This window comes from Zalophus californianus, chromosome 3, assembly GCF_009762305.2.
Source record: "Zalophus californianus isolate mZalCal1 chromosome 3, mZalCal1.pri.v2, whole genome shotgun sequence".
Lineage (NCBI taxonomy): Eukaryota > Metazoa > Chordata > Mammalia > Carnivora > Otariidae > Zalophus > Zalophus californianus.
This window is the reverse complement of record NC_045597.1, coordinates 68,650,471-68,676,364: the sequence shown is the minus strand read 5'-3', so window position 1 is coordinate 68,676,364 and position 25,894 is coordinate 68,650,471. Positions and strand designations below refer to the sequence as shown.

General features: G+C 40.7%; 1 protein-coding gene across 10 annotated transcripts in view; it reads right to left on the bottom strand.

Moving 5' to 3' along the window:
• STARD13 (StAR related lipid transfer domain containing 13) overlaps nt 1–25,894 on the bottom strand; it is a 512,105-nt gene that overhangs the window by 93,821 nt on the left and 392,390 nt on the right. The window contains exons 1-2 of one of the 10 annotated variants that reach the window (XM_027588204.2): nt 9,680–9,898; nt 9,464–9,517 (exon numbers count right to left, since the gene is read on the bottom strand). The exons of 8 other annotated variants lie outside the window; for them this stretch is intronic. The gene's annotated coding sequence lies outside the window, so the exon portion shown is untranslated. Of the gene's footprint in view, nt 1–9,463; nt 9,518–9,679; nt 9,899–25,894 lie in introns of those variants that run through there. One more of the 10 variants, XM_027588203.2, reaches the window with a different exon arrangement.

The window sequence follows — 25,894 nt, the reverse complement described above, 5'->3', positions numbered from 1 at the left end:
AACAGAAGGAAGGTAGTAATTAAGACTGAAAAGAGCTTGTGTTTCAAATCTATTTCTTACAAGCAGTGCCACCTTGGATAAGTTAAGGAAGCTCTCTGAGCGGCCTCAGTTTTGTCATCTGTAAAATGGAGATAATCACCCTCCTTCAAAGGGTGGCAGTGAGGATGAAATGGGCTGATGATATCTGTACTGTGGTTGGCAAATGGGAAGCATATAATAACAATAGCTTTTATTATTAGGTTAAGGAGGGAAGCGATGGATATTTCAGGACACAAGGCCAATGGTCTCCAAAACAGCATGCAGATGAGTATATTAGAAATTCCTGTGTTTAAATATTTTAAGTATTTTTTTTAAGATTTATTTATTTATTTGAGAGAGAGAGAGAGCACAGCAGGAGGAGGGGTGGAGGGAGAGGGAGAGACTCCTCAAGCAGATTCCCCACTGAGCACAGAGCCCAGATCCCACGACCCTGAGCTCATGACCTGAGCAGAAACCACGAGCCACCCAGGTGCCCCAGTAATTCAGATATTTTGAGAAATAAATTGTTATGCCAGTATTCAGTGTCAGGATTTGATACAAGGTACCCTCACCTACAGTGCCCACCTGCATGGTGGTATCTGGGGGTGGGGGTCAGAGTTAGTTGTACTATACATGTACTATAGAGGGCTGGCAATGGCTATCCCCTGTACACGTTCATTTTCTGTACTGCCACGTATCATGATGTACTGAAGTCTACACATACCTGATTGAGAGGGTATGTGGAATACGTTGCTTACTTTTAAATAAACTAACCCTCACAAAATGGAGAAGCAACTTAAAAAGATTTCTATAGAGATGTCATGAAGAGAAGATGATATTCATTCCTAGCAGGAGTAGTCAACAAGAAGTTGAGATTTCCCTACCCCTAGCCCTGTAACAGTCACATCTACAAGGTCAGAACGATGAAAACATACTTAGACCAGACAAGAAGTCAGCTAGAATCATTTAAAATTGTCCAGAAGATTATTTGAAATAGGGATAGAAGTAATTGTTGATGAACTTTGGTCATAGAGACTTGAGACGGTGAATGAGCGTGGAACATGCGCATGACTTCTAAAATGCAAACAAATCCACTGCAAGCACTGCTCAAGCGTGTGGTACCAAGAGGACCGTACATTCGAGGCAATGTGGGGCCGCTGTGCTAGGGAACATGAGGACAGAGTGAGAATACTGTAGAATCATGTCTGACAGCACACTTCCCAACCTCTCCATGGCATGGCGCAACACTGTATTAGTACTGCATGTGGGGGTAAACTACCATGCTGCTGGAAGCCCAGGGTCATCAGACGAGGCCTTTGGTTGCCCTAGGCCCTGTTCAGCCCGCCCAAGGGCCGAGGGGATGCGAATCTTCAGCCGACCTATCACACGTTCAGAGCGCACCCACATCCCATGAGAGGCACCCAAGGAGCATACTGCTTGGAAAGTCAGCCCTACAGACAGACTTAGGCAGGGCTCATTATTAAAGAACACAGCTGTTAGGTCCTAATGGAGTCAACTCTACAGAAAAGGAGAGAGAAAGGCTTTTTAAAAAAAATGGACCTCTTAAGAATCAGCCCAGTAAAACGTATTTGTATCATAACTGGGCTTGTTGTGAGAAGTTAAATATTTATGCTATCTCATTCTCCAATCTGATAAAGGAACAGATTTTATATATTTACTAATATTCTCTTTCTTCTCTATTGGTGAGCGCGCCCCACTTCCGCATGGTCAGCATTCAGCATAGTGTTACTCACACAGTCAGTGCTAATAGATGTTTGCTGAACAGACAAGGCCATAGTGAAGCTACAAACACCATTCATCAATCCTTAGACTCAAGTCCAGTAAGATCCTTTACCTATTCCTCCTGGCAGCTAGTCCAAAACTTTGCCCCTAGTTTCAAATCCCAGCCCTAAGCCTAGGCTACTTAACTCTTAGCTGATCTCGTCTCTTCCTTTGATGAGATCAAGACCATCCTACAAAAGCTGTTTTAACACCAAATATATCGACTGAAGTCATTCAGTGTAAAACCCCCCAAGTCATTTTTGTCTTACTCCTTATTAACCAAACTCACCAGTCAGGGAGGGGATACTTTCATTGAAATAGCTCCTCTCTTCCTTCTGCACAACCCTGCCTCAACTGGACAGTCAACTCAGGAGCGCCCCAGGCTCACCCTGCAACAGAGCCTCTGCCTTTTCTGCTTCCTCTGTTGGACACACTCTTGCCTCAGACTTCGGGGAACCCCTCATTCACTTCAAGTCCTCACTCGAGTCACTTCTCCAAGAGGCCTTGCCTAGATACTTCTTTGCAAAGTTAATCCCTCTGGCTCACATTCACACCACCTTTGCCTGTTTTATTCATTGTCTTCATCCATTGTCACTAAAATAAACATCGTTTATTTATTTATGTTGCTCAGTGTTGGTCGTCCCCACTAGAATGTAAGCTCCCCGAAGGCAGGGAACTTTGTTTTACTTACTGATGTTTCTCTACTGCCTAAAATTGGGTCTGGCGCTCAGCAGGTACCCAATCAATATTTGTCGCGTGAATGAACAGGTGGATGGATAGATTATTGCAACAGATCTACAAACGGTATCATTGCTGCAGCGCCTGGCTGGCTCAGTCGGTGGAGCATGTGGCTCTTGATCTCAGGGTCGTGTGTTCGAGGCCCATGTTGGGTGTAGAGATTACTTAAAAATAAAATCTTTAAAATAAATGGTATAATTGCTTCCTCTCCAATGCACCCTTCTACCAAAATAGTCATCCTAAAATCAGTACTCTCCTCCTAAACCATCAATAGCTATGTGTAATTTATGAAATGCCATTTCATAAATTTATGAGTTTATGTAATTATGTAATTTATGAAAAGCCTTCAGAGATGTAGGCTCCATCTCCCAATGCAGCCATCTCTCCATACATTCTAAGGTCTAGTCACACTGGGGGACCACTCATTTATTCTGAACACGCTGAACACTTTAAAAACTTTGTGTTTTTAGACATACATTCTTTTGTCTCAGAATATCCATTGTCTACTTTGCTCTCTACTGAAATCTATGGATGTTTCTAGGCTCTACTCAAATGTCCTATCATCCATGGAGCTGTTCCATTCTCCCAATGAGATTTTAGACATGTGTTCCAAAGCACAGCCCCACATGCTCTAGCTAGTACAGAAGTTACTCTCCCTTGAGTTTTATCTGTACCTGCCCCCAAGATGGGACCATACCATCCCTGAACAGGCATCATAGGTTTACACCTTTTCGCAGTTCCTTGCACATGGGTAAGTGACTGACACATTTGTTGCAATGAAATATGTGATATCACCATAGCTGTGGATTTTGAGACAAGGGGATTGCCAAAAAATAAGCATTTAGATCCTTTGTAGAAGTAATACGCCAATACCAATTAAGCAAATGTCAGTGGGACTGAAAAGAAAAATAAAATCGTAGCTTAAACCAGCATAAAGTAGGAGCCTTCGATAATAAGCTCTAAAGATACAGATATCTTCTTTCCCTCTGCTGAAATGCCTGGCACAGAGAAGTCACTTAATTAGGAGTTTGATCCTCAGCTAAACACAAACTGCTCTATTTAAACTGAGTGCTCGCTATTGTTGCTTAACCATGTTGTGGTTTATTCAAGTGCTTGCGAGGCCTGAAGAACGCCAGTCAGGATGCATCTATGTTACATAAGGGTGCTTTTCATGGAGTAATCTAGCATTAATTTAAGAAACTGTGTCTCATCTGCTTGCTGGTTTCTCCTCCCCAGGCTTGTCCCCGTAATATACACGGTAGTCACTGGCCAGGCCCAGTACAAATGGTCCAGTATGCAGGATAATAAGCACATATGGAAAGAACAGTAGTTCTCAGGAGATTGTTCTAAATCATTGTTTTCTTATGGAAAGTAGAGAACCAATAATTCCAAGAAACACAATCTTTGCTGAGACAGTAGAGCCAGTTTAAATTCTAGACCCGTGAGCAACAAATTCAGACAGTCATATCTTGCCCTTTGCTGACTGCAGAATCCATCGGTCTCCTGCAAGGGCTCTGTGCAGAGATTCAAGGGTAATGGCATGCACCTCTTGAACTCCTTCCCCCTGGTTTGCTGACAGTACTTACACTCTTCCTTGGTATCCTGTAAGGGCTACCTGGGCTGGAGGATTTTGAGTCCTCCTTCGGCTAGCAGCTTGCTCTCTCATTTACTTCTAGGTCAGATAATCACCTTGGCTCAGCTCAAGCTACATAACTGACCACCCTGACCCTTGTGTTGTCTATTTCTGTTTGGGGAAGCCACCAGCAAGGTGTAAGCTACCATGCCCACCCCGTGAAGACATGTCTCTTCAGGCTTCCACAGTCCCATCAGAACAAGACCACTTCAAGGAGCTTTTGTACTTATGAAGACTTAGGTTTTCCGTGGGATAAACCCCTCAGGACTCCACTTTCTCTTGCTCCCTCTACCCACAGCCTGATGCACTGACATTGCAAGTTGGCCTGGTTGTAGCTCATTTGGCGCTACATTGAGCTGTCTATTCATTACTGGGTTTGTATTCATTTTTGAACTTGGCATTCCTTCACCGTAAAAAGAGTGAACTTTCTGAAGCAAGGGACTTATTCTGCAGCATCCCAAACAGGACCATGGAGAAAGGCTTTTAAAGAAGGCACCTGCTTCTCTACCCTTTTAAGCCAAGATGGAAAGGTGTACTGAGGAAGTGCTCCCGCTCACTGACAGTCCTTCGCTCCAGTCTCTTTACTGAGAGCATCAAGGAGTGGCACTTTTAGTGGGGATGCATTTAAAGTATTATTCCAAGAAATGAAAAAAGAAAACTTCCCTTCTTGAACAAAGAAGTACGTGATGGATAGTGTATCTCAGTGGTGAGGGCCCTGACCCATTTATCAATGAGGTTGTAAACACAGTGGAGCTTCCAACTCAGTTCAGTGTTCAACTAACCACACGACCTTGGTTTGATAGATTATTTCCAGTATTCCTGTGGTTTATCCTGATGTAACTTGCAGAAACTATTATGATAAAATGGCTTTCCCTCTGCCAGTTATTCCACGTAAGAGGAGATTAAATAAGGGATTATAAAAAGCTTCCACAATTTACATAGTTTTCATAGTCATTTCACAAGTAGACTCAAGTTTCCCCTTTTTAACTGTTTTTAACCTTAACTCAAGAGAAAAGCTAGGCCAGCTAGATTTCCATCTCTCAGGGATAGTCTATTTTTTCATGGAAATGGGTAAAACAGGCCCCTTGGGTCCCTCTTGACGCTAAGATCATTGTTCCCTCAAAGAGTTTTCAAACTTTGGCCTCAAAGGTTACCATATGTTCAACATTTTCTAAATTTAAAAAAGGGAGAGCAGAAAATTAGAAGCCTGGCATGAAGTTGCTAAACCTGACTGTGCTCTAGGTATGTCCCTGGTTCTTTGCAAAGTATCTTAAAAAAAAGGCAGCCCTTAGGTCAGTGCTATTAGTGTATAATTGATCAGGCAACCTTTGGATTATTAAGAACTTTATTTGGAATATTAAAAATAATGCTGGTCACTTATTTGCCATTTTTCATATTATTTATGAATAATATGTTAAACATCTTGGTTCAGAGAGCTTTGTCTACATTCTTTTGTTTTGTTTTATTTTGTTTACCACTTCTTCAGGATGATTTCCTAGAAGGGGAATTACTGGGTCAGGGGGTCTTGATAAATACTGCCAAACTGCTTTTCAGAAAAATGCTTAGACTTTCTTTTTAAAACACATCTAGCAGGGCACCTGCGTGGCCCAGTCGGTTAAGCGTCCAACTCTTAATTTCGGCTCAGGTCATGATCTCAGGGTTGTGAGATCAAGACCCACGTAGGGCTCCGTGCTCATCGGGGAGTCTGCTTATCCCTCTCCCTCTGCTCCTTCCCCTGCTCACTGTCTCCTCTAAGATAAATAAATAAAATCTAAAAACAACAGCAACAACCACCATATCTAGCCACAGATACATCAAGGATCTTTCCAAACAGAGACCGCTGATTGATAGTTTTAATCTTTGGTTACCTCAGTATAATTAGTAGGACTCAGATATGACTATGTAGGGTAACCACTTACTTACTGGTGATTACATATAGGGCCTCTGTCATTGAAGCCTCGGGTTCCCATTCTGAATTGGTCTGTATGCTATTACATACACTAAAATGGTCATATTATTCCAGATAAATAAATGAGTACCTGGATTCTGTCCCAAAGGTTATGTGATTATAGTGTACCACAAACAAGATAATATTTTCAGAAAGGTTTGAAAAGATTGACTTGTTCATTCATTCAACAAACATGACTTGAAAACCAGTCAGTTATGAGAAACTAGGGTAAGCACTAGGGAATCAAAGCAACATGGCACCTTGCCTGTCTTTGAGAGGCTTACCAAGGGAGAGAGAAATATAAATAGAAACCTAGTAGAACAAGATAAGAACTTTATTACAAGTTTATCCTATGGAACTATGAATGAAGAAGGCCCTTGACTCTATAGGGGAAAAATACTGGGTAAGGCTCTGAAGACTGGTAATGTTTTAGGTAGCTTTGGAGGATGAAGAGAATGATAAAAAGTATAGAGAAAACATTTAGTAGGGCCTGGGGACTGAAATAAGCAGGGCATGGAGACGTGAAAGCACATGGAATAGCAGGGTCAAATTGAGGGGAAGGGGGAGGGACATAACGAGCAAACTGGTTAGTCCTTCCAAAAAGGGCTCTAGGGATTCAAAAGAGGGAGAAAAACACACCCTTAAGGAGATCAGAAGAGTGTTAGGAGAAGCCTTTGAATCATGGGCAGGATTTGTTAAGACAGGGGGAAAAAAGGGAATATTTCAGGAAGCAATTAGTGACTTTAAAGTTTTCAAAGCATTATCGTGTACATTTTTGTGTCATGTGACCTTAACAACAACTTAATGGGGTAAGGTATACATACATTCTTACCCATAGCACCACAGAGGAACTATGAATCAGCAGAATTAAGTGACTGGCCCGAGGTCACACAGCCATGCTCCACAATTCAGTAAATGGTGCTCCTGGGGATAGTGTTGTTGGGAGCATGGTGGTACTGGCAGCTGATCTTGGCAGGTCTGACTTCTGACTTCTGATATCCTTTGTATTATACTAAGCTGCTATCATGTTGATCACTTAAAATGAAAATGGTTTAAAATGAAAATACCCTAGGGACTCCTATCTTTTACTTTTAATATTTTATACACTGTTACTTGTATCGAAATATTTGGAAAGATTCTCTCTCTTTCTCTCTCTTGCATATATATATATGTGTGTATATATATATATACACACATATATATATACACACATATATGTGTCTTATATGAAGATAAGCATATATATTAGCATGTATTTATTTCAATATGACATATATGGAGATATCAAATGTAAAAGAAAATATTAGGTACCTGAATTTGCACTATCATCCATTTTCTTTAACATTGGAAATTTAAAATATTATATATATTGAATCATACTATATCAAAGCAGTATTGCACCAATTGTAACCCAACTTCTAAAACTTCTACCTGTTTGAGATAACTGGTTTTCCACAATGCCAGAACTGTGGTGAGAAAATCAAAGGATAATTCCACCTAGAGAAAAAAGACCGGTGCAAGTACTTTTCAGTGTAGGCTTCTGCAAACGAAAGTACTATTTATATGAGATTACTGCATTTTGTTTTTAGCGACCCAGAGTTTTTCGGCTTTTTTAGTGTAGTGTAGTTCTGTCTGAGAAAATGAAGGCAACTTCATAAATGACATAAATACTAAAATTTAACGGCATAAGACACATTATAAATATCCGACTGACATTTAAAATGTCTCTGGGAGACATTTTAAGCAGCGAAACAGATTTATTAAAAGGTTAGTTATCTTCCTCAAGGTCACCAAGTGAGGTGGCAGAAGGGTAGTGGCTGAAATCCAAAGCTTTTGACTCTTATCTTGGTCCCTGCAATAAATTAAAAATGTCTTCATGAGATCTGACATGGGTACTGTCAGAAACTGGCAAATATTCTTTCACACATTTGACACACAGATCTGGATGCTACCCTGTCACATGTCAGCGTATGTCAGCACATGTGAGTTCAACTCACACAGAATACACCGGCTGGCACAGCTGACACCCTCACATGCAGATACGGGTTTAAACATCAAGAAGAGCATGTTCCAGAATTTCTCAGCGTATCCTGCATACATCTCTCAACAACTACTGAGGCCGCACCGGGAACTCTGCCTCTGAATACTTTCCTGCTTCTCATTCTTCAAATCTAGACCATAGGAAACAGGTTAAGCTCCAAAAAGACAGCAAGACAAACCGCTCAACCTTCAGTTTATGACTTCCTCAATAAGAAAAGACACAAACGTGGCATTTATTATGGAACGTGTGGAAAGGGCCCCGTAGAAACCATATGGTTGTCAGTAGCGGCACGATCTCATTCAGAGGTGCCAAGAACACTAATGAGACGAGGATGTCAGGCAAGGCAGAAATAGATCAATACTTCTCCCCCACTTGCAGTCGTCCCCACCATCAGTCACTGTGCTTGCTCTATGTAAATGAAATCAATCAGCGGGGATTTCTGTAAAACGCATACAACAGTTGTCTTCTAGACTCTACCAGAAGATAAATGATTCCAGACGTTGGCCTGCAGCCATTTTCCCACACATGCTACAGAGTTCTGACATCCATATTGGGCCATAACACGGAGTGGTTTCTGCTTTGGCGAGTGTACAGCCAGTGCGTCTACTTCTGGTTTGGACGAGGCAGCCTGCTAATGCCAATGCATCCCAAGTCCCCTCTTGCCCGTGCGAAACGTAAGAGGATCACCTTTTTCCAACAGGGGGGCTCCTGTGATCCTCCTCAAAACTTTGCTATCATTCACATAAGATTATCATTCCAAATCACTCTTTAAGATCCCTTTGGACTTACACAAATCCCAGCCTAATATAACATGAGACACAGGACATCAAACGCAAACCACTTGGATGGAACACATAACAACAGACAGCACAAGTCCAACTTTGTTTTAAAACTAGTGTATTTTAAAAAAAACACGCTAACCATAAGTAACAGGGCTGTTTGATATGGCAGCTTGTGTTCTGGAAAAGGATAGAAGGCTTTGGGAGAAAGACAAACTAAAAGATCCAGAAGCAGCTTCCTTTAAAAACGATGTCAACACAATACGATGATCTGGAAGGCACGTAGAAGTCTAGGTCGTATTCACGGCTATTTACATAACTGACCCATGGAATTAAACATCCAATAGACAGCACTTTCTGCCAGCCCCTTAAATCTGAGAGATGGGCATTTTTCTCACTAAACTGCCTTTAGGGAAAGATAACAAATAATTTTGCTCCTATTTCAAAAAAAGAAGGAAAAAAAGTCCTATGTCAGTATCTATAGTCTAACTGAGATAAAGACAATAAATAAAAGTAAAACAAACCTTATTGTAGCTTTCAAATGGTTTTCAAGTGAGTTGTCAACACGAGAGGCACTGCTTTAAATTTTAAGGAAAGTTCTTGTTAAAAGAATGTCCTTCTAATGATCAAATACACCACAAAGAAAACTTTATATATCGGTAACACAACTCACGGTGCAAATAGGAAGTCACTGTTGTCTTACCCACCACCACCTCCTTTCCTATGGAATACAAACTTACTTTGTTGAAAAATGTCCTTAGGCTGGGCTGTACTTTTGAAACAAAGCCACTCTCTTCTTCATTTCATTTTCTGTTTTCTTGAAAACTGCTCCTCCGGAACTGACAGATGGTGCATCTGTCACTGAGAGTTTCCTCTTCGTTATCTCTGCCAGCTAATATTTCCTCTGTGCTTAGCTGTTGTCTGTGACACTGTTCCACATCATTCTAGCCTGATCAATGGTGTGCCTGGTTTGAGGTTGGGTTTGGCCCCGCCTCCAGCTCTGAGAGAGAAAACGAAAACTCACAGCTGGATTTCCTATAAATCCTCTCTTTTAAATCTGGCTCTGCGGCTATGGCACATACTAGAGGAAAAAGCTGCCAGTCTGTCACAAACCAAGGGGGCGATCCTCTCCTAGGCCCCCCTCCCCACACGCCAATGCCCAGCATGTATGTTATATAACAAATCCCGTTTTAAGTTAGCCTGAAAACTTCCCAGGACCAGAGGAAGCGCGGTTAAAGCAGGCTTATGCTTTTCCATGCCTAATGAGACTCAAAAGAAGATGCCCATGACTGAAACACACCCACACACATACACACGATGGAATAATATTTTAACGTTAAAATTGTGAAAACCGATTCCAAGGAGAAAATGCCAAAATAGTACACTACCAAATAATTTCTATCCTAAAACACACGTAATCATTCATATTCAGATGACATTATATCCTAAGCAACAGGATTTGCTAGTATTTATACTCCTGATGAACTTGGTGCATCTAGAGAATATACGAGATGCGTTTCAGGTTCTAGCTGAGAGAAGGTTGTCTCTACCAAGAAGAGTAGAGCAGCTGAATGTGTGACGCCAGTCTTCTTTGTAAATCAGTAGGACAGAGAATATATTTTTAGAGTGACATATTCTGCACAGTCAACAGTAATCAAACCTTATCAGGTAGAGAACTGTACATTTAGAGCAAATACGTTTTGTGAGTCTTAACAAAACAAGGATTTGAAGACTTATACTGGGATCCAGAAGCAGCAGGTCTGGATTCAAGTCTCAGTTTTGTTCCTTGGACAGTGTCCTTGAACAGGAAAGGCACAGAGTAAGCTCTGGAGACCTCCCAGGTGACTGAAGGATTAAATTAAGACAATAAAGTACTTTATTGTTATTATTCAACGTTTGGATTGTTCTTTTCAACAACAGAGAGAATATTAAATAAGTATAAATATTTAATCTGGCAAAGGATGGTACCAAAATAAATACCAGCCCGTGATAAAAAGCACTAGAGATAAAAGGATTCCAGGAATAATGTGCAGGGTATAAAGTGCAGGCTGAGGACAACAGCAACTCTGACTTTGAATATTTGAACTCTTCAGTGAGAGAGACTATGTGGTAAGCAGAGGTCAGAGTGGGGTTGAGGAGTAAAAGTCTGAAATCTTGGTTCTCTTTCCACATCCTCGCAAAAGAATCCTGGAATTGTCATCCGCCATTAGTCCGTAAGCCCCTTAAGGGCAGGGACATACACAACTGGCATTTGTTGAATAAGTGAATGAATGAGAACTTGAACTAGGTGAGAGTTACTCCCCCCAAGGGAGAGAGTATAATTATTATGAGAAGCCTGAGCTTGGAAGTGGATAATCAGTACTTCAAGGGGGAGACTACCTGTGTGTCCTTCTAGTGTCCTCAAACGTGAGGTGGGGGCTTTCTGGGTCACTGAAAGGAGAGGAGATTTTGTTCAGGGACCCCTGACCTGATTCCACTTTCTAGCTTCCCCTAGCAACTGCCCCGCCTCCCAATTCCTCTCCTGAGAATGTCATCCTGCTGACAATGAGTGTGAGTCAAGAACCAGGATGTTTGCAAACATCCCCTTAATGAAAGTCCGTGGATCGTCAGGGGAAATTCCTCCTAAATGGGGATGCGAGTCCTCGCTTGCTGTGGCTGGCAAGAAGTCACCTTTCCAAGTCCAGTGGGACCCTACTCCGTGTGGGCTATGTAGGGGCAGCAGTGGATGCCAGGGGAAGGAAAGGCAGATGTGATGGGCTCCTGTTCCTACCCTGAATGCCACCTTACTGCCAATTTGTTTCTGACTAAACACACTGGAAAGGTAATCTACTTCCATATTCATGGTTTCAGGTGTATGATCTCTTCCCCCAAAGCTGAAGGGCTATGCTAATTTGGGGTAAGTGAACTTACAAATTGCAAAGATCTAAGCTAATAAATATATTTTTAATGCCGTATCTATACAAGGCACTCTACTAGACGCGTCAGAGGATGCAGGCTTCCAGCTGTCCAGCTACCACTGGTTTCCAGCAGCACAAAAGATTACAATCAAAAAAACAGGATCTGAGGCCAGCAGGGGATAGAAAGAACACAGCTGGGCTTCGAACCAGAAGCATCACATCTAGTTTGCGGAGTGGGAGACTCCAGAAAACATGACTAGGGTGGTAGCATTAAGGTCTGGGAAAGATTTGCACAGGCAGAGACGAGGGAGGACACTTGTAAGAGAAAGACACGCTTAGAGTAAAAAAACGAGCCCTAGGGCACAGAAAGAGACAAGAGGCCAGGCAAGCTCAGGAAATAGCAAGGTATCTGATTCTGCTGAAGCAGAGGGAATGTGGGGGAAACATGGGGGAGGAGACTCCAAAGACAGGCTGGAACCATATTCTGTGGTTTGGCCTTGAATGCTGGGCGGGGTGCGTGGGGGGTTAATACTGGGTTCAATCAGCAATCATGAACCCTGGGAGGTTTTGGAACACAGGTGTAACATAATCTGAGCAGTGAGATCTAGTAACCATGTTTAGGATACATTATAAAGGAGACAGTATGCAGACTGACCCATGTAGGAGGCTACTGCAATAATTTAAGCAAGAGGTCATTGGGGCGCCTGGATGGCTCAGTTGGTTAAGCAAGAGGTCATGAAGGCTCGAACGTGGGAGGATGAAGGTTAAGAAAAGGTAAGGGGCCAGTGGCAACCGCTTAGATATGATTGTCAAGGGAGATGAGTCAAAGAAAATCCTACCTGGAGGAATTTTTCCTGGAGATATTTGCAGACAAATGTACAAACATATACAAGTTTTTATTTCAGCATTATTTGTCATTGCAAAGGGTTGAAAACTCCATGATGCCCACCAACAGCAAACTTACAAATAAATGATGGTATAGTCATATAATGAAACACTATACAGCCATTGAAAACAGATATGCAAGAAAGCCATTGTAGAGTGCTGGTGATAGGCACTGGATTGCCAGTGCTTAACCATGGCAGAGGAAGGAAAATATTGGGGAGTGGAATAAACATTGGGAGGAGACCTCAGGGTTCAGATTCTACTCCCACATTGGCACCTGGCTTCCCCAGAACCAGGACAACCTAGAGTTGTTCAGTATACAATCTACCCAAATGTACTGGGCAGCTTTGCCCATGACCACCAACTCAAAGGTGCCAGAAGCCTGCCTAACTCAGCCCTGACCATTTTCATGGTCAGAAGCCCAATACCCATGTGCCTGGGCAAATCAGTACCTGAAAAAGGAACACCATCCATGTCTGGGACAAAAACACTCTTCAGGATTATACCAGATGGCAAAGTAAATGGTCTGGCATCTGAAGCTTCCCATTTTTATGAAACTCTGAGCATAAGAAGTCAGTTCTCTATCACAAGCCACATCTACACCCAGGTTTAAGTGCAGTGCAAATTCATAAACCACGCACTGCAATAATAATTGGGACTGATACACTGAAATGCAAATCAAAACCACAATGAGATATCATCTCACACCTGTCAGAATGGTTAAAGTCAGAAACACAAGAAACAACAAGCGCTGGCGACAATGTGGAGAAAAAGGAATCCTTTTGCCCTGTTGGTAGGAATGCAAATTGGCGCAGCCATTGTGGAAAACAGTATGGAGGTTCCTCAACAAATTAAAAATAGAACTACCCTACAATCCAGGAATCATGCTACTGGGTATTTACTCCCAAGACACAAAAACACTAATTCAAAGGGATACACGCACCCCTATGTTTATTACAGCATTATCTACAATAACCAAACTTGGAAGCAGCCCAAGTGTCCATCGACTGAAGAATGGGTAAAGAAGATGTGGTATATACGTACAATGGAATATTATCCAGTCATAAAAAAGAATGAAATCTTGCTATTTGCAACAACATGGATGGAGGTAGAGCATGAAGCTGAGTGAAATATGTCAGTCAGAGAAAGACAAATACCATATGATCTCACTCATACGTGTAATTTAAGAAACAAAGCAAATGAGCAAAGGGGAAAAAAGAGACAAACCAAGAAACAGACTCTTAACTACAGAGAACAAAACAATGGTTACAAAAGGGGAGGTGGTGGGGGGATGGGGAAATAGGAAATGTGGACTAAAGAGTACACTTGTTGTGATTAAAACAAAAACAAAAACAAAAATGATTAAAAAAAAAAAAAGAAACAAGAAACCGGAACCAGATGAAGACTTGGTAGTGCTTGGCAGAGAGGGGAGCAAAGCTAAGTGCTTACAAAGCTAACTTAGGGCTAACAAAGAGAAAGGTTTAATAAAAGATTCAAGGAAAGGGAGGGCCTACATACAGTGGATTGGCTCCGTTTGTTTAGGGAGCAGCTAGATCTGAGAGTCTTTGGTTCCATTCTCTCCTCAACACCCGGAAAAGGTGTAAGATATATTGTTTATGGAAATGTCAGAGGATAGGCTCTAAACTCAGGGACCCTGTTGCAGAGTAGGGCAAAGTCACAAGGGCTAGATTAAGTGATATTTCACAAATTGTGTAGTTCGGGTCCCCCAATCCCCTTTCTTCTCATCAACCCTGGGACAGCAGAAACCAGGCTTATAGCCCTGGAGTTTTATATACGGAAGCACATTCTCTGCAGAGATAAGACATCTTAAAAAAGAGAAAAGGTAGAGTCCAGCCTCAGAGAAGGGGTGAAAAAATAGCACAGCAAACCCTGGGGTCGGGAGCAGCCACATGTGGTTTGACAGGGCACCATAGGAAGGATCCAAGAGGCTCCTTGGGGACTTTCTCTTTCTCGCAGAGAGCCAGGCCTGACTATTAGATGTTTCTTGTCAGCTCCGTAGAGAGGAAAACATACCAAGGAACCCGGAACCCCGCAGAGGAACACTGCACATCAAGGCAAGAGCGGCTCAGAGGTAACAACGTGTGGACAATATGGCTCGTGCATGCAATCTGTGCACGAGCAAATTAAGAGTAATCTTTCGTGGCTGGTGAGAGAAGTATGGCTTCATGGATAAGAGTGCGCTCTTTCTTTCATGCAGTGAAAAAACTGCCTTTTATGTTCCAAATACCTGGCTTCTCATCTGGACTCTGCTAGATATAAGCTGCGTGAGTTTAGACAAGTTGCTTGAGTTCTCTCTTTGTTAAACGGAAAATAATAGTACTCCTGGGGTTGTTAGGAAGATTAAGTGGGTTAATACGTGTAAAATGCTGGGAACGGAGCTTGGCATAAACATTCAATACGTGTTACTTACCATTCCATAGTTAGGATTTTAAAATATAGGTGATTGCGACTACATGGATAGGGCTGAATATGATTAATCTCAATTCAAGAAACAGAACTCTGTGCGAGAATAGGTAATTGCACTACTCGTCTGTAATTTACTCTAAAATACTTGAGCATATATGGCGCAAAGTTATGTTATGTGCTGCTTAGGTTCAGCTATAAGCCAGGTGCTGCTAGCATCTAATCAAGGATTCCGAGTCTGAGACAGTCTAGCTGGTATTCTAAAGAGGAGTCTGCACTTCAAAATCTGCTGATATCAGCCCTGCTGGCACCAGCTCTCCATCAACAATCTCCTGTTAGCATTCGGAGTGTCAAAAAGAGGTATCAACCGGTGAAAATTGTTACCGTTGACTAGTGTGCTTGGTGGAATTAAGGCATGCAAGAAATATGGACTGGCTCAAAGTATTGCAGTGTAAAATCTGGTAAGGCCTTTACCTGGATCTCTGGTGAGAAAGCCCCAGCCTAAATCCTGAAATAGTCCTAGATGTGTTATCAATATGGGTTGGTTGTAAGGTTCTGGAGAGAGTAGATGACCTGATATGGATTGGTTGTAAGGTTCTGGGGAGAGTAGATGACCTTGTTAAGCTCCAAAAGTATTTATTTGGCTACCATTATCTACATAAAAGAACCTAAGAGGTATCCATGACCAATGTAATCACTGTAGTTCACTTAGCCATGATTTCTGGAGAGTTCCATTTGTCTGATGCTGGCTATAAAGGTGACAGAATATATTTTTGGAATCTAGGTGCTTGCCTCAAGCCTCTCTTGACTCTTTATGTAAGGCTGTGGTTGAAGCATCTAAAAGGAAAGCGAAACACTGGGACTTCAACCTGTACACAAGTTATGCAAACTGATGTACATGTGGGGGTGTTTGTTTGCTTAAGAAATGTCTGTATATCCGGCAAAACCTGGTCCTATGTTTGGTTATTGATAGGACTTGCTTATGAGGTTTTGGGGAGAATGGTTGACCCTCCTTTGCTTCAAAATTTCTTCTTTGGCTACTATTATCTAGCAAAAAGAAACTAACAGTTGCACATGACCAATGTGATCATTTTATTTACTAATAAAGGCAGCATGAGACATGGAACCTGTAGGACATTTAAGAAGATCAACAGAAGTTCCAAAGTTTGCTTGACCAAAAAGCCCAGGACAAAGATGTTTATTTTGGTCACATCTGCTTTAGATATTGGATTCTAAGAAACTTACCAATTTCTTGGCAAAAAAGGAATCAGAAAAAAACCCAGAAAGGTACAACACATTATTTGTATTATGCTATGAATATAATTATAAATATGAAAACACGGTTCTCATCCTATAAGATGGGTTCATTCATTTTTTAATAAATTATTTTTTCATTTTCACAAAGAAATCAAAGACTGTCTAACACATTTTAATAACTAATAAAAACTTTTAAAATATTTTTCTTTAAAATAATTTTAATTACACCAAATATTGCTCATTGTAAAAATTCAAACAAAAGTCTATTTTTATTTACAACTCCTAATTCTGCTTCCCTTCCTAGAGGTTATCACTATTAACAGTTGTGTGTCTATCTTCCAAACTTTATATAGGTATCTTTATATATATACATCCTATACATACACACATATATATACATATATTTTATATGAGTAAAACATACCTATATATGTCTACACATATATGTACATATACACACATGTTGAACACCCACTAGGTAATTCTTTTTATATAAACAAAAGCATATTAGATGTATTATTCAAAGCCTTGTTTTGTTTACTTAATCATATGTCTTGGGGATCTTCAAATGAACAAATAAAGCTACCAGCTGAATCTGATGGAACCCAAGACTATTTAGTCAAAAGTCTGGTACCAGGGAGGCTAGACCACATAGCAAGGCTCCAAAATGGAGTCAGAAACATCCAGGGCCTTTCTCGGTGCGTCACTTGTCCACCTGAGCCTGAGAGATCTGTCCCTCCTGTTCTTCTCTAATAGTTTTACATCCTGAGCAGCACAGTAGAATAGATGGATAAATGAGTAACTACACGAACTCATAAATGAAACAATTAATTGAGTAGAATTCAATTCCTTTACTTGTTTCAGGTGATTGACTGTCCCTCTAGCATACACACAGGTATTTGGAGTATGTCTGCCTCTTTTCTACCCCATTTTAAGCAGAAAATAAATACCGCCTTCTACTGTTGAGTTAGTCTTCCTTATGGCAATGGAAATGTCAAATTTCCAGATTTGCATATTGGGTTGCTCACACTGCACATGTGCTGAAAGCATAAGTGAGCAGTGACAGGTACTCATCTGCAGGGGTCCCACAAGACACGTTGAGGCAGGTGCAATGTGCACAATAAGGCCTTTGTGACTTCCGACAGTCTCTAGTGTCATGGAGCCCATTTTCAAGTTGCAACTTGTGGTTTTCAGGTTCTCAGAATGCTGTGTATGCCTCCAACACAACTTCAGTAGCAAACATTCCAGGTAATGTTGAAAACCAAACAAGCCCATGTTTTTACTGTGCTCTAAAAACAAACTCTCCACAAATCCCTTTTCCAGCATTTGACATTCCTAAACAGGTATAACAATCTATCACATAACGTTTACTATATTTAATCTCCTTTCTTTTTCTAGAGAAGAATGTTACTTTTCACTATAAAATTATAAAATTATAAAATGTCACTTTGCTTTTAGTAAATGTGGTTTAAAATGCAAAGTTTTGTGAAGCCATTGGGTTTTTAGAGTGAAGCTACCTACCCCCACCTCTGATATATTCTTCTGAAGCAAGTCAAGGTAATGGGCTTGGCTGCTTGGATTACTGACCCTGATTTTCTGAGCTTTCTTTACCTAAAAAGATTACATAAGAAACATCTGACAGTGTTATCTGCACCATGAGGACTCTCAAAATGAACTGGAGGAGTAATGACCGCTGTACATGGAATTCAAATGATAGGAATTAATTCCACATCACGTACAGCTTCAAAATGTCAGCACCATGTTATCTGTGTGGATGTTCCACCGTATATATAGGATTTCTATTTCAGTATTTGTAAAATTCCAAAAGTTACAACCTTCTGGCTTACATTACTTATAAAAAAGAAGAGAGAGAGAGAAAGAGAAATAGGGGGAAAATTTCCATCAGCAAAAGTCAACTGCACATTGGGAAGTTGTATTAAAGACAGAGAAAATAAAATTATATGGAGCAAGAATAACTGTGTCCACAATAGGCTCAGAAGGAGATAAATGATGAAAAGTTAAAAAAAAAAAAAAAGGAAGCTCCATCACATTGACATCTTTCCTACAAATCTGATGCTCTGGAGAGCTAGTTGGCTTGAGGTTTCTGTTACCAAGGAACAAAACCTACTCTGGCTCTCTCGTGGTAGGGAAGGTATGTGAAGTTCTGGCATTCAGCAGCTACAGACCACAGAAAGTCAACAGCCAGGCAGAAAGTATCAACTACCTGCTGGGGAGATGCCAATTTCATGCACTGTGTTCATGACAGTTCGACAAGAATGGATTTGCCTCTTGGAATCTGGCACCGCTGTTCTTGGGGATTGTCTACCCTAATTCCCTACTCCAGCTCTCCTTTCACCCCTGACTATCTACTAACCCTTGAACTGTAAACATCAAATCTTATACTGGTTTCCAATTTCAATGGCGTTATCTTTAATTCTGGGCAGAGAAATCCAGAATTCCTTTGTAAGACACTTAGCACAGAGGCTTGCTTTAATTATGATGCTAATGGACATCCACAATGAATCCCCAGTTGGGAGGAACAAAGCCCCTGGTCACACAGCAAGCCAGGCTGAGCACTTAACTAAACTGAGTTTCTCCCACTATTTTGAAGATTATGTCACCTATCATTGCCTCATCCAATGTGTAGCCTAGACTTTTGGCTTTTATTCGGGATTACCATCAAAAATTGGATTATGCAATGCATTTTCTGAAAAAAAAAAAAACAGTATCTCTTTTAAAGTTCACTTGGAAATTTCAGGGAAAAAGCAGGCCTAAAGTAGATTCTGAAACTATAATGAACATCATAATTTTACAACCTCCCAAACTAAATAGTACATTCCTCATTTTTTTTTTTTGTTCATATCTGACTGCTTTCTAACAACAGCTCTACATGATTTGATTGAAACCAACTTCAAAACCAAATTTGGAGGCATACTTATCTAAAAGGTTCAGGAATCCTAGACTCCTGAACTTGTTTTTCATTTTGCTGTGAAGTGTGGGTGGCCATGAGCATTCCTGGCGGCTATAAGGCATTTGCTAATGTATTTGACTTTTAAAGTTGTTAATCATACTTATCAACACAGGCAAGCAGCACTGGCCACAAAAGATTAGCTACTCTACTGTAATGCTCCCCATAATCCGAACACAGGAACGTCAGCATGGAGTGATAACTGCCTAAGCCAGCTCTGACCTTCAATGACTTCAGACCTTATTAAAAACTTTAGCTTTTAATAAATCCCAGATTTTCTTTTCTATCACCTTACACACACACACACACACACCCCTTTCTCCTGTGACAGTAGCTAAGATGAAAAATTCATAATGATGTACACTGTGTAAGTTGTTTAAACAATAGAATGTTCTTTAAAACACCACCCATATTTTGATTTTCGAGGTGGCCTTTACTGTCAAGAGACTCAGGTGCTACTGATCTCATAAGAAAAATGTGTACAACAATCAGGAAGAGCCTGGTTTCCAGGGAAACTAAACCTTGCTTAAATCCTTTGGAAGCATTAGTCTAACTGTAGTTTTTCCCGTAAGACACACAAAGCATTGCTCCTTGGGAAAGAATATACTTAGAGAACAAGAAAATGCTTTGCCATCTCAGAAGTGCATCTGAGTGCATCAGAGAATTCAGGAATAGAATGAGTATTCTGGGGGAAAAAAGGGGGGAGGGTACCTAAAGCTGAGCCCTGCTAGTCTCTGATTGGTGGAATGTTGCTTTCACTTAAGGGACTCTTCCTTAAAAAGACCACATGCTTCATCAGCCGACTTACTTATGCTTTCTTTGTTGGAGTCATACTGAAGTTCCCATGTCAGAAGCATGGCCTCTGTTCTTCCTAGCTCATCTTAATGCCACAAAGCTGGTATTAGCTTTACCTCTAAAAAACCAAACCAAACCAGTAAAGGCTCATCTTCTATTTCAATCCTCAGCCAACTCTCCAGATGGTATCTTCCAGGTAACTTCTAAACATTCACTTTGTATTCTATCATGATTTTTTAAAATACCGAACCTGATGACACTGTGGTTTTTTTTTTTTTTTTTTTTTTTTTTTTTTTTTTTGATCATATCACAGCCAGAGTTTGGAGCCATAATGTTTGGACATAATAATGCTCATCACAGTTGAGGTTAGTTTCATCACTTGGAGATGTAGCTGCTTCATGGGTTGGACATGATTGAAGACCTATGGGATTGGAAGACTATGGGAAATTGAGGAATCTCATTTTCTAGGTGTCTTTAAAGGAAGATAAGGTACCATTTCCCTAAAGTATGTGAGTGCAGACCATTCCAAAAACAGAGATGGATCAGAAAGCTTCTTGGGATGAACAGTATGATTGGTAGTAAGATCTGATCATATGCCATCCATCATAACTCATGGAACATGAGATTTGAAAAGACAGCTCCCATCTCCCCCAGCTCGTTATTTTTGGTGACATGTGCAAACTGAGTACAGACATAGCACTTGGGGAGGGGAGGGCAAACCGGAGACACCCCCACCCTCATGACGTTAGAGCCTCCTACTTCCTACCACCATTGTCTGGTCTCTCCAAAGCTCTCTCTCTCCAGCCTGCTCCTGCCAAATGTGCCTCTTATCAGGCTGAGCAACAGGGAGAAAAGGACCATTTATTTTCTGGGCAGGAAGCCAGTGTGGCCGCTGTGAGGGCACAATGACATTCATGAGGAGCAGCAGACCACAGAGCCATCCACATCAAGGAGAAGCCTCTCCATCAAGACTTTTCCACTCATTGCTATGCTAGGTAACAGGGCCATCATCTGATGGCTCTTCCAAAACAAGAAGATTCAAGGGGACACCTCTGAGAGAGTGAGGGAGGACGGTGCAGCCCCTGCTGAGAAGAACACCACCGAGCCAAAAATAAGGAACATCAGAGCACCTTGGTGGCTCAGTCAGTTAAGCATCCAACTCTTGATTTTGGCTCAGGTCATGATCTCAGTGTTGTGAGATCCAGCCCCATAGCAAGCCCCCTGTTGGGCTCAATTCTCTCTGCCCCTCCTCCCACCCCCGACTCATGCACGTTCTCTCTTTCTCTCTAAAAAAGAAAAGAAATAAGGAACATTTTCATTAAAAAATATTTTCAAAGTTAAGCTTAACATTACTTTTTTACAAAATGCAGCTTTACCGAAAAATTTCCAGCCCAGGAACTATGCTGTAGCCAAAGATTAATAAGGCAAGGAAGCACTCCACCTAGCAAGGCAGGTAAATCAAGAAAGTGCTTATTTCAAAAGAGAAGACCAAAAGAGATGAACATTTATGAAGTTGTCTACTTAATGACAAAGCTTGAAACAGGCTATAGTATACACACACACACACACACACGCCCCTCATTTTATCCCCATTTTACAGATAAGGCAGCTGAAGCTCAAAACTGAAGCTCAGATGTGAGTGGGTCAAAGGCTACACAGAAATTGCCAACTCTATTCAAAACTAGGTCTTATTCCAAAGCATGCAATTCCAAAGCTTGTGCTGTTCCTACACTATACTGTTTTTCACGGTCTGACTTACAGCAACCTGTTTATTCTCTTTGCTAAATAAAATACAAAAAATGCTGCAAATAGCTTAACACCCACAGAGTCACTATATAAATTCAGGATGGCATTATTGTAACATATCTACTTATTTTCCATTTAGTTGTCTGTGAAGAGCAGATGGCAGTTTCTGTATTCCTGAAACCTGGCTTCGAGATTTTGATATTAAAAAGACGGAGAAGGACACTTTGTGATAAATACGGACTAGGTCCCATCACGCTATGCTTGGTTGTGCTAAACAATATGGTGGTGAAAAACCTGAGAATGTGTTTTGGGTGATGTCTTTAAAAAGAAAGGCAAACCTAGAAGTTGGATAGCTCTAAAAATAAGGGCATTAGAAATACACAGAATATGTTCCTTCCCTAATTTTTAAAATATAGCAGACATGTGTTTATCATGCCTATTATAAAATTACACAATACAACAGAGTACTATGTAAGAAGCTAGAGGGCTGCGATATGAGAAAAATGAAAAGAAACCTCAAAATAACTCTCCATGGAGTGAGGGAGATGATGACCCCGTGGTACATCCCAGTTCAGGGGTGTGACTGCAGGGTAGGGAATTGGCAAAGGGTCCACTAAGAAAAGAAACAGCTGCAAGATTCCACACTGAAATACCGATGGGCAGAGGGACCACTTTAAATCACACACCTGTAGCACCATATCAACAAGTTATCATCAGACTCCTGCCCCAGCTTTAATTTTTTTCCTCTAGGTCACATTTCACCTTCTGCCACACTCTTGGCACACTTATTTGGTTTAATGTCCATCTCTCCTCTGAATAAAAGCTCCATGAGGCAGGGATTCTTCGTTTTTCTCTTTTGTGCACTGATACATCTTTAGTGGCTAGAACAGTGCCTAGCACACGGTAGTTCCTCAAATGTAAGCCAAATGATAAATGAATCATAAAACTGATGCACACATGTGGAAACTAGATGAGGGAACAAACTTACTGGCCAGCAAACGCTTAGAAAGAATAGGGAAATGAGCTTCCTCGAGGTCATGAAACATATCCATCTGAAACTCAGGGAAAAAAATCTGTAATTATTTATTATTTTACATACTAGACAATGAGTATTAGCTGGTTCTAGATACTGCGTATTAGCTGGCTGTGGACAATGAGCATTAGCTATAAGAATGAAAATGACCCCTTATAAAAATTAATGTATTTAAAATATAGTATCTTTAGAAAACAGATGACTGAAAGTTATCTAGGTTCTGATTCTAACAGATTACTCCATCATTCGTCTCTTCTGCAATGAACAACACATATAAAAGAACAGCATTTTTATATTAACAGAAAGTGCCCTCTATGAATAAAAATTCTTGTAGAGGCTGCAAGAACAGACAAAAATTTGAATGAATATCAGAGATACAGTTAGATGGATTCACAGTAGTCTTCATATCCATTGACATGGCAAACTCCCCCTCCCCCAACCATTTAGGCCCTGGAAGAATGTGCAACAGCATATGGACTACTAACATGAAAACACTCATCATCAACTTTTTTTCTTTATTAACTGTGGTAGAATACACAAAAAATTACCATTTTAACCAGTTTTAAGGATACAATTCAGTAGCACTAAATACTTCCATACTGTTGTGCAACCAATGCCACCGCCCATCTCCAGTATGCTTTTCATCTTGCAAAACAAACTCTGTCCTCATTAAACAACTCCCCATCCTTTCCTCCCCCAGCCCCTAGCAACCACCATTCTAACTTTCTGTCTCTATGAGTTTGACTACTCCAGGGTACCTTGGATAAGTGGAATCATACATTATTCATCCTTTTGTGACTGGCTTGTTTCACTTAGCACATTGTCTTCAAGGTTCATCCATATTGTAGCATGTGATGGTTTCCTTCTTTTTTAAGGCTGAATAATGTCATCATCAACTTTTGTGACTAATTAGGACTGAAAACTGATCTTGGAGCAGAGATTCATCAACTTGTCTTTGGTGCGTGTCCCCACTGTCCTTCAGCACATCTGGCTTTTCCTCCCTCTGGGTCAGGTCCACCCTATTCCCTCTGAATAGAGCCCTCGTTCTGCTCCTCTGCTTGGCCAATCCAACTCTTCCTTGGAGCTCCAGCTCACTCTCATTCAGCTTCCCCACACATGACTGGCTATGTAAATAGTGGATCTCAGTGTAAAATGAAAGCGCGGGCTCCCTGCTCAAAAATTATTAATAATTTTAGCCTCAAAGAGATATCTGTCCATCCACATTCATAATAGCATTATTCAACGGTGGCCAAAAGGTGGAAGCATCTCCTAGCACATGGCTGGATGAATGGATAAACACAATGTGGTAAATACATACAACAGAATATTATTCAGCCTTAAAAGGGAGTGACATTCTATCACACGCTAAAACATTTGCTTGAGGACATTATGCTGAGTGAAATAAGTCAGTCTCAAAAGGACAAATATTACATGACTCCACTTAATATGAGCTACCTTGGGTAGTCAAATTCATAGAGACAAAGTAGAATGGTGGTTGCCAGAGGCTGGGGGTTGTCTACTGGGGCTAGAGTTTCAGTTTTGCAAGACGAAAAGTATTCTTGAGATGGATGACAGTGACGGTTGCACAAGAATGTGAATATATGTAACACAACTGAACTGCATGCACACTTAAAAGTGGTTAAGCTGGCAAATTTTATGTGTATTTTATCACATTTTAAAAATTATTAATAATCTCAAGATGGCCACAGCCAAATATTAAACCTAGGGCCAGCCCCTTCAAAGCATGGGGACTTGCCTCTGTGTCCTCATGGTACTTATCTGACCACAGTTCTAGAGTACTCATCGCTATTGATCTACATGTGGGGGTGTCCTCCCACTAAAATGTGAATTCCGTGAGAACAGAGTTTTATTCATTTTTCATTTTCTTGCATCATCTCCCATGTGTTTGATAGTAGAAAGTAGTCAATGCTTTCTCTTGAATTAATTCCTGCTACAGATTACATTACTCACAAATTATGTTTGACTTAAAAAAAAAAAAACCTTACCAGTACTTATAATGAGACCGATATATATTAGCAGATATAGAACATTTCCAGAAGTGCCTTCTGCTCCCTTTGCCCACAGCACACTTAATGCCCATTTCTATTGGGTTTCTGTTTTTGTTGTTTTTCATAGTTCTCTATGTTAGGGAGGAAGAAGGAATAAGCTACCTATATGTGCTATCCACATAACATATAAATGGCAAAGTCCTAAAAATTCTCATCCATTTGAAATTTTTAGCAACCAGGAAAATGTTCGAAATTCCTCTTAGGTAATGAATAACATCAGAGAGAGAATGCATCAGTAATCTCAAGAAACCGGGTCCTGAGACTAACTGCCATAATTCTTATTTGTTCCCAGGTTGACTCTTCTTAAGACTGAATTAATTTTGTGTTGATCACTGGTCTGTGAAACACTGATAATTAAATGATTGATAAATACAATGATTTTCAAAGGGAAAGAGGGGTTAGGAATCTATTTTCTACTTTGGGATTACTACAGAATTTCATTTCTGAAAACAGGCCACAGATTAATTTAGTTAAAATCTGATAGTCAACAAAACAACTTAGGTGGGAGTCATCCAACTTGTCCTAGATTACCCAGCACTTATTGGCAGTTCCGGGAATCTGAAGAAAGATGTTAAAAGAGTTACCAGAGGACAATGGTGCACACAATACACTGCAAGGTTAATACCTTGTTTTAATCTTGGTTCTTCAAGGATAGTATTTTTATACTGCTGTCACAAATCAAAACTAAAAACAACCTGGATACTTTTTAAAAGCTTATATGTAACACATTTCTGGCCATATAGGACAAATACACTTGGAAAATAAAACCTTAATGCCATATAGAGTAGTTAAAAATGTGGGCTCTGGATCCATAGTGCCTGTATTCAAATCCTGCCTCGAACACTCCATGAGCAAGCTACTCAGTTCTCTGTGCTTCAGTT